The 9,642-nt window shown below is 31.6% G+C and overlaps 1 long non-coding RNA gene across 1 annotated transcript; it reads right to left on the reverse strand.

The window, feature by feature from the left end:
• Window positions 1-225: 225 nt before the first annotated feature.
• Window positions 226-2,752, reverse strand: LOC112802491 (uncharacterized). The gene is made up of 2 exons (XR_003202415.3): window positions 2,488-2,752; window positions 226-846 (listed from the first exon to the last, which is right to left on the reverse strand). It is a non-coding gene; the product is annotated as an uncharacterized lncRNA (long non-coding RNA).
• Between the last annotated feature and the right edge of the window lie 6,890 nt (window positions 2,753-9,642).

Here is a 9,642-nt window from a genome sequence, read left to right on the forward strand (position 1 = left end):
AATATCCTCTTTTAGAACAACATTTCTCTCCTCATTCCATTCAATATCCTCTTTTGGAACATTTCTTTCTTCATTTAATTTGGTAGGAATATCTAGTCCATTGAAAATAATTTCCCAAATGTTGTAATTGATAGATTACACAAACAAAACAAATCAATAAATTTAAGAAATTATTTTTAATTTTGTCTCGTCCAGAACAGAATAGAATTGAAATTGCAAAGAATAGAGAAGGAGAAGAGTGAAACCATGATATATCCTAGTTCAACCACAAAATACAATGTGACCTACTTCCAGTTTCCACCACAATAATGATAAAATTTTCACTATAATCAATTTGGATAACAAACACCAATTCCATTCCAAGAGACACAATTTTGTCACTTTATCTAAACTATCCTAAGCTTAGCAACTCACCTAGATACTAGCCCAACCTAGTTAAAGAGATCCAAGTGCACTCAAAACCAACACACTTTTCAAACTCAAAATACTTAAACAAAAGAATTAAAATAATTTTTTTTTGCACTACTCTCTTAGCCTTTTGAATCTTTCAAAGTAAACTTGAATCTAAACTAAAGAGAAACATGAATACACTCAATAAACAAGGAATGAGAGCAATGTATATCAAATCAAATTTTGTTTGAATAGGTGCCTTCTTCCCTGGTTCAATCCTTTTATATCTCCTCTTTGATGTTGATGGCAATGCATAACTGCACATGTCTTCTCTTGAATTTGTAAATAACCTTCCAAACTAGAAATGCATGCGCAAGAATAGAGTCCTAAATGATCGTGTAGGGAATCCAAGATAAAAGGTAAGCAATTATTAACCATCCATGATCCATGACAAGACTACAAATAAAATAAAGTTGTATTACAGTCACGCCAATTGTAAATTCCCTTCTCTTTAAGATTGAGCGCAAGAGTTTCTTCCTGAATGAATAGGAATTGCATGATATGGTAAATGTCCTCCTCTTCAAGAGTATGAACTTTGAAAGATTCTTTAGCACCACCACCAATAGGTAATAGTTGGGGATGCAACCAAAATTGAAGGTAACAATCTTTGTAATTTTGTTTAACATAATGTATGCACAGACGTCAGACTCAATCTCAAGCTATGTCAAATGACACAAGCAATACTAATTTACAGAAAGGAAAGTACATCCAGAAAGGTTAGATAAAAATGAAAGGTTTCTTTAAAAATCATTGTTGCTTTTATATAGAAAATATGATTAGGGAAATTAGAGAAAATTAGGGTAAATTTCCACTGCATGATTGAAAGATAAGATTGAAGTATAATCCTTTACTTGTAGATTGAAATATAAAGAAATCCAAAGTTTAATAGCCAAGCCAGCAATCACAAAGGGCAATGCAGAAAAATAAAGCAGCTCCACTTGCCAACAAAACTGAGATTTCTGGGTTGGATGAATTGATTATGAAATTAGATGTCCTTCACAGATTTTCCATGCACAATGCATAGTAGCCAGTATCATGGTTATACCCTTCCGATTAAACTACGATAGCAACATTTAAGACACCAGTTGGCCCCTCCCTACTAGACAATACATACATCCTAATTATCGTTTCTTAAAGGAAAAAGATATGCATAGCCCTCAGATCTGATAGCTATATAGAAATCAAGTGTAGCTTTTGAAACGGGCTTCATTAACAGCCTTCTTGCACCATTGAATTAATTGATTATTATGATTATTCATTGCAATTATATATGGTAACACTCCCTCCAGACACACAAACACACCCACACATACGCAGAGATGGAGAGAGAGAGAGAGAGAGAGAGAGAGAGAGAGAGAGAGGAGTCAATGGTGCACGTCCAGCTAGAAAACAGAACCACGTAGCTACTCAATAGTCTAATTTCTCCATCATTGGGCAACATTAACATACACAAACAGAATCAACAGAAAATTATGTGCGCTAATTTTTGTATGAAACAGTAATAATAATCCTAAAGGGGAAAACGAAGAAAAAGCCCTCAGATCTCATAGCTTAGTAGAGAATCATATGCGGCTTTAGACACCCGAATTCCATTCATAACCGTCTCTGCAACTTTCAGAAGTTCAGTTTGTTTTCCAGAGCCATGAGAGAAAGACAGAGAGTGATAGAAAAACAAAAGAAAATAAAGAGAAAAAGAAAAAGAAAAAGAACATAGCATATTCGAGAGAGAGAGAGAGAGAGAGAGAGAGAAGTGCAGATCAGGTTATGAAGGAACACGAGTAGCCGCTCAACAATCTATGTGTGCATCATTGGGCAATCTATGAACCCTAAATTAGGGTTCGAACTACCAGATTTTCACCACTCAAACAAAGGTTCGTGTAATTACTCAGCTAACACAATTATATGCGTAATGCGTCAACATTAGGGTACGGATTTCTTCTTTTTTTTTTTTGAAATTTCAACAATCTAAAAAGTGAAAACAAAAACAAAGTAGCAAAAAAAAAATAACATACAGAAATTTCACACATAAGAACGAACCTGAGAGCACCTGAACAGATAAAAGTTTAGGCGAAAAGGTGGAGAGGACGAGAATTTGATTTAGCAGCCGAAACCAATTCGGGTTTGACCAATTTACAACTATATATGTATTAGTGGGAAGAAAGGAATTTACCAATCGGTCCCTCTCCACTCTCCTGTCTCCACTTCCCTGTACGGTTTCCACTTCCAGTCTGGCAGTCTCCACTCTCTCCACTATCCCTATGGGCTTTTCTCTTGTGGGGCTATCCACATCTTCACATCTCCCAACTGTCAGTTATTTGGGGAAAAAACTTAAATACTATAGTGGAGATTATAAAAAAAGTCCATATATAATTATACGATTCTGTTAGAAACCAACTAGGATTTAGTCAATTTCTGCCAATTTTTTAATGCATTAGATTTCAAAGTCCGTTTTAACAAAAATAAATTAATATATATAAATATTTTTTTTATTAAGTATTATAATATTTTTTTTATACTAAATAGATGTTTTTTAATATATTTTTCGAATTTTTTCTATTATAAATGTAGATATTTTTATTTTTTTAAGAATTATATGTTTATTTTTTAAATTTTATAACTAAATATTTCTTTTGTTAAGTATTAAGATGTTTTTTTATATATTAAATAGATATTTTTTTATATACTTTTACATTTATTCAAAAACACCCATGCTCCATATCACTTCTTCTTCCATATTAGCCTATGACTTTAATACCACCGTAAAAATAGAATTCAAAACGATTCCCTGGAAAAAGAATTATATATACGCAAACAAATTCAAAATTGAAAATTATGGTGGGTCGTATTTGGGTGATTAAAAGTGAGGACACTCACTTTTTTTTTCATTCAAATCCTAACGAATGGCATCAATTTTTCATTTCATGAATCTACATGATGATTTGGTGTATACACACGTAAGATTGAATCTATTTCTTTGATAGAATAATCGCTTCAATGAAATTGAAATCATCATCATAACCAAAAATGGCATCAGAATACGGTGATCAACTCGGTTGTTTAGGTGAAATCTTTTTAAGATTCGACATGGACAACGACGGTGGCTTAACGATTCTAGAACTCGCCGCGCTCTTGCGTTCTCTAGGGATCAATCCCATGGGGAACCAGATCCACTTGTTGTGGACGAACATGGACGTTAGCGGCAATGGCTACGTCGAATTGGAAGCACGGTGGAGTCGGTGTCGAAGCCGAGGACGATGCCGGACTTGACGTACTCGACGGCTTTCTCAGCGGCGAGTTTCTTAAGGTCGTCTTGCGTGAGGACAGGGGTGGAGAAGGCTTATCGGTGAGGGAGAGAATCTATCTGAGTTGTTGTTGGAGTATGTAGGTTAATATGAGGAAGGTTTTTATAGTTTTTAATTAGATTTATTCAATCAGTTTTTAATTATTTAAATTTTGAATTTAAAAAATTTAAAATTAATTATTAATAATTATAATTAATTAAGTTGTTCAATTCTTGACTGGTTACACACTTAGTTACTTATACTTTTTCATAATTATATATAGACAATACATGACTAATTTTTTTGAATAACATGTATCATATTATTTCGGCCGTGTTTTTTTAATATTGCAGGAAGATGAGTGAATTTTTTTTATTAATTTTTTTTTTTGTGTGCGAGTTACACAATTTCATAGAAAAAAGTTTTAATATGTCACAACAAACAAAACGTTGTAATAAAATAATTATTTTAAAATTTTACAATTAGAAAACGACAATGCTATTTTGTGAATGATTTTTTTTTAAAATAAAAAATGGACAAAGACAATGATGTTTTGTATAGAAGTGGCAAACGAATTAGTCTCTCTTATCAAAAGTTTACCATTTAGCAGGTTGAACTATTTTTTAATTAATAAATTATTAATATTAAATAATATATATAATTTCACAATTATTTTAATAAATTTATAATTTTTAAATTTATAAACATTAAAATCTTTATAATTCTAAATATGTAATACACATAATCATCAACCAAGTTTTTTGAAATAAAATAATAAAACTAACATTGTAAAAAATAAAATAAACATTGTCCAAAACATATAATTAAACATTTTCAAGTCTCTAAGCAATCAAACATAAAACATAATCTAAATTATAACTTAGAACATCTTCAATTATCATCTTCAATTACAGAGAAAAAAATATTGGGCCCACTGGGGAAGCCCGCCCCGCCCCGCTGAAACCCGACAAAGCCCACAGATTAAGCAATGAGGGTTAGACGGGCTTTTTAATCATGGCAGTTTCAAATTTTCAGTTCGACCCGCCTTTCTTGGCAAATTACACGAGTTGAGTCGACGGATTTCGATCTGTTTGCCACCTCTAGTTTTGCATGTTATACAAATTTGAAAGTTAAAATTGGTCAAAATGGCGCTGACGGTTGGAACTATATGTGTCCCACACAAACTGTAAAAACATATCAAATCTCAAAGCTATAAATATGCTATCATCAACTTAATTTAATATATATAAGAAAAAGTCTAAATGACAAAATACGTACCCGTCCGGAGAAAGATCGTCCAACCTTCTGTTAACGTCAGAGGTTGTCTAATTTTATATTGTTTGATGGTGGGTTGATAATCATTCCACGTGGCATATCATGTTCATATTAGACAGTAATTACTACAGCAAAAATAACTAAACCCACAGCTTAGTTAAATTTTACTTGCGAGCGAGTGGAAAGTTGGTATCCACCAGCAAAGGCCCTATTGACGGCATCCATATTCAGGCCAACACAAGGAGCAATGCCAAAGGACCATCCATGTCCTTACAATCATACCTCGATGCCCGACATAAGGATCGATACGTGTGTGCAAGGCAAGCGGAACTCCAACTAAACTTATGAATCTGAGAAAACTCATAAAGCAACGACAAATACTTCCAGTGCACAATGATTTCAGACTTGTCACTAAATAACGCCGTAACAAATAGGCACACCGTGTGACATTTCACATAAATTTTTTTATTTACTTGATCAGTCAAATGTTGGCGCTGCTTTAGGGCGTGGAACCATGTCAGCTTGTTGATTCCGCTTCTTCTACGGTCGTTCAGCCTATGAGCACTACTAAATTGGGTCATGCACTCGTTCTTTAACCCACTTGTGTTGTGATCAATTGATTCAGTCATTGGCAAGCCGTCAGTTCAGAGTCCAAAAATCATGGCGACGTCCTCCAAAGTAATCATGCACTCGCCGTGTGGAAGATGAAACGTGTGCGTCTCAAGACGTCACCTTTCAACCAGTGCGTCTATAGTCGTGTTGTGAGACATGATCTTCCTAATCTGAGATATGTGATAAAAATCGCTCTCTCTCAGTTCTGCCTCTACCCTAACAGCATATGAGTCTATTTGGTGTAAATGTCTGGTGTTTCTTTAACTTTAAAAATAAAAATGATAACTAACAGTCAATAACTAAAACTAGTCTATTATTTCTAATAATATAAATTAATACCCAGCTCAATAACAAATATATTTAATAATTATTATATTACTATTAAATTCTAATAATTAATTACCAAAAATATTTATTAATTATTAACCACTGCAATAATCCCAAAAATTAGTTACATATAAAGAATGTCAAAAATATTTTATAATATGATCTTAGATACGTGTTATGTCACGTTTTTCTATTTTCGTCGTTTTTAAATCTACAATAAAAAATACAAACAATTAATGATAACTATGATAACTATATCCTATTCACTCCTATTCACTGGTGATTAATATTTTTAATCAATATTAATTCTGATTTTTAATAAATGATTAAAATACTAAAAATAATTCAATTTTATTATTAAATATTTCAAACGAAACTAAAATAACAAATGTTATAAATTAATAATGATTAAAAATTCTAATATTTTATTTTATGTAAAATAAATAAATTTCTAAAAATAAATCCTAATAATTAATAACATCAACACTGATATATTTAATTACATTTTTAAAGCCTAAATCACTAAAAAATATATACTCACAGTTATTAAATAAATAATAAATTAATAATATACACTAACAACAACTAACTAACTAACACTAACACTAGTATTAGTATTACTACTATAACTACACCAAAAAAATCATATGTTTTAATTATTTTTAATCAATCAACAAAAAAAAAATATAAACTGTTTTTTTGGTAGTGAAACTTAAAAAAATCAATAATAATAATTAACTACAACTATTGATAGTTAACTACAACTAATGATAATAATAATAATAAGAACAACTAATGATAATAATAATAACAACAACAACAACAAGGAATAAGTAATTTTTTGTCCTTAAAATTTGAGGTCAAAATCATAATCATTCCTAACCTATTCTTTGGTTTAAAATTATCCTCTACATTACATTTAGTATTAAAATCATTTTTTTATTAAAGAAAAAAAATTATGGACACATTTACCCTTTATTAAAATCATCTTTTATTCATTTTCTTTTTTCAAAAAAACTATCATTGTTGAAAATCATCAATAAAGACAAAAAAATCTATCATTATCCTCCTCCTCCATTCATCTCCATCATCATCATTCACCTCCATGAGATCCACCCACCACCACATGCACCCAATTATCTACAAACTTTCATCCTATTATTACATAGAGAGATATATATCAGATAGAGAGAGAGAGAGGGAGAAGTAAAGAATAGAGAAATATGGAGAACGAGGGAATTCCTTCGTAGCCACCACACTACCATTATTGGCAGTGAGTTCTACCGCGAACGAATGAGTTCCTTCGTAGCCACTACGCTGACACCTTCACTCATTCACACCCTCGAAGAAGAAAGAAAAAGACAGGGAGAAGAGAACAAAAGCAGTGAAGCAAAGAAGAATTATACGTGAAAAGCTAATACATTCAAAGCAACAATAACAACACAATTAATTTATTTAATTGAAAAAAGAGACAATTTTTCAGAGAAAGACGAAGAGACTTATGGATCTAGAGAATGGAGAAAAAGAGAGAAAGGCATATTGCAAAGAAAGAGAGACGGTGTTAATATTGGCTCCTCAGTTGCGGTTGGTGTTGTTGCTGCAGCTTCTGCATCATTAACCAAAGAAGGAGAAGAGAGGAAGTAGTAGGAAAAGTGCTGCCGTTGGGGGATCTTCAACTGCGTCGCTACTGTTGTTGCAGCTTGCACTGCATTGATTTGCTCTACTATTGATGTTGCCATCAGATATATAATTTTTTGTATTTTTATTTTTTTTAGGGGTAAACTTGTTTTCTCATTATAAAAGGATGATTATAATACATAGCAGCCAATAATCCTTTATATGCTAAGTAATGTTACATGTAGCTGAAATAGTTATGCTACACATCCAAATTTTTGAACAATCAATTTTAATAAATTGGTCCAAATCTAATAAAAACCAGTTTTACTAGTGAGAGCGTGTTATATATGTACCAACTCTTCACTAACGTTTCGCATGCCGTGCTCTTTTATATGAAAAACGGTTTTAAACTCATCATAACTTCAATAAGAAATTTATTTCAAACCACTCATCTCTCAAAAATCTCTCAAAATCTTTGCAAAACCTTGTGAAATCTCTCGGGTCTAAGTTTAAATTTTCAACAAAAAACACCGTAACACTATTGAAGCATTATTGAAGGTAATCAAAACCTAAGTCGTCCATTTCCATTCTAGTTTTTCCTTTCTCTTTTGAATTCTCTCTCGCAAAATAATAGATACTCATATTTCTGTGCATTTAGTAGATTTAGTTTGTGTTCTCATGATAAAGTAAAAAGTACGAACAATAGTTCTCTTTATAGTATTGATTTTGTGATAACTGTGTTTGGTTGGTGTTATCTAACTCATTGATGACTTTTTTAGATTTAAAATTTATATTTATGTGTTCTTTAGGATAATTGAATCTTGTTTGTGTGCTTGTTTTGAACTGAGTTTGTGTGCATCATTATTAAGTAATTTCAGTGCCATTCTAAGTTAAATGAGGTGCACTTGGTCTCATTGACTTGGATTTGGTATAATTAATTCATGAAAGATAGTTGTAGTGCTTCTAGTATCATTTAAGACATATCAATGACTTTTTTAAATTTAAAATTTATATACATATGTTTTCTTGGATGATTGAATCTTGTTTATGTGCTTATTTTGAATTGAATTTGTTGTCGTTATCATCAAGTAATTTCGGCGCCATTTTGCATTAAATGAGGTGCACTTGGTCTCATTAACATAGATTTGGTGTAATTAGTTGATGCAAGATAGTTATAGCACTTTTAGTAACATTTAAACCATATTGATTACTTTTGTAAATTTAAAATGAATTTGGATGTGTTTTTGTGTCATATATAACCATAAACTTATTGAATATGGAGTTTGAAATCTGTTCTAAAATTTCATATGTTATAAAATGTAACATCCTACCACACAGAGCTTTACGCTTAAGTCATAAAATCGAGGTGATGTGGTATTACGACCTCTAAAATAAAACATATATACGTATAATAGTAGAAAGAAGATAGTATAATAGGAGCCTTGAAGAATAAGTAAGACAAAATCGTAAAATTAAAAGCGCAACACTCAAGATTAAGGATTACTTGCGTACGAAGAAAGTTAGAGTTCATAAACATATATAAATAGAAAGTAAGAACAGAGGGTCAAGAGTACAAAATAATAAGCTCCTAACCCAACCTGTGAAACTAAGGTTGGCCGGGGAATATTTACATATATATATATATATATATATATATATATATATATATATATATATATATATATATATATATATATATATATATATAGACACACACACACACATAATCCACAATCCCAAAATACATACATAAAGTCCTAGTTCTCCATACACCTCTGAGAGGTACAAAAGTAAAACAAGTATGCACATGAAGAGAGTCTATACATATATAAAAAGATCAAAAGTAAAGTCCCAAAATATCCACTTCGCTGCAGAACTCCAGACACCTAGCGAGGTGCCTCTTGACCTGCATCTAAAAAACAACAATACAGTATGGGATGAGAACCGGAAGTTCTCAGTATGGTAAAGGTGCCACGTACATAAGATATAAGGTCTTGGGAATGTCAGAGGCAATCTTAGAACTCCGATATTCAGATTATAAAACTTAAAGAACTTAAGGAGAAACCATAAGTCAAGGTGG

The sequence above is a fragment of the Arachis hypogaea genome, chromosome 5 (assembly GCF_003086295.3).
Source record: "Arachis hypogaea cultivar Tifrunner chromosome 5, arahy.Tifrunner.gnm2.J5K5, whole genome shotgun sequence".
Taxonomy (NCBI): Eukaryota; Viridiplantae; Streptophyta; class Magnoliopsida; order Fabales; family Fabaceae; genus Arachis; species Arachis hypogaea.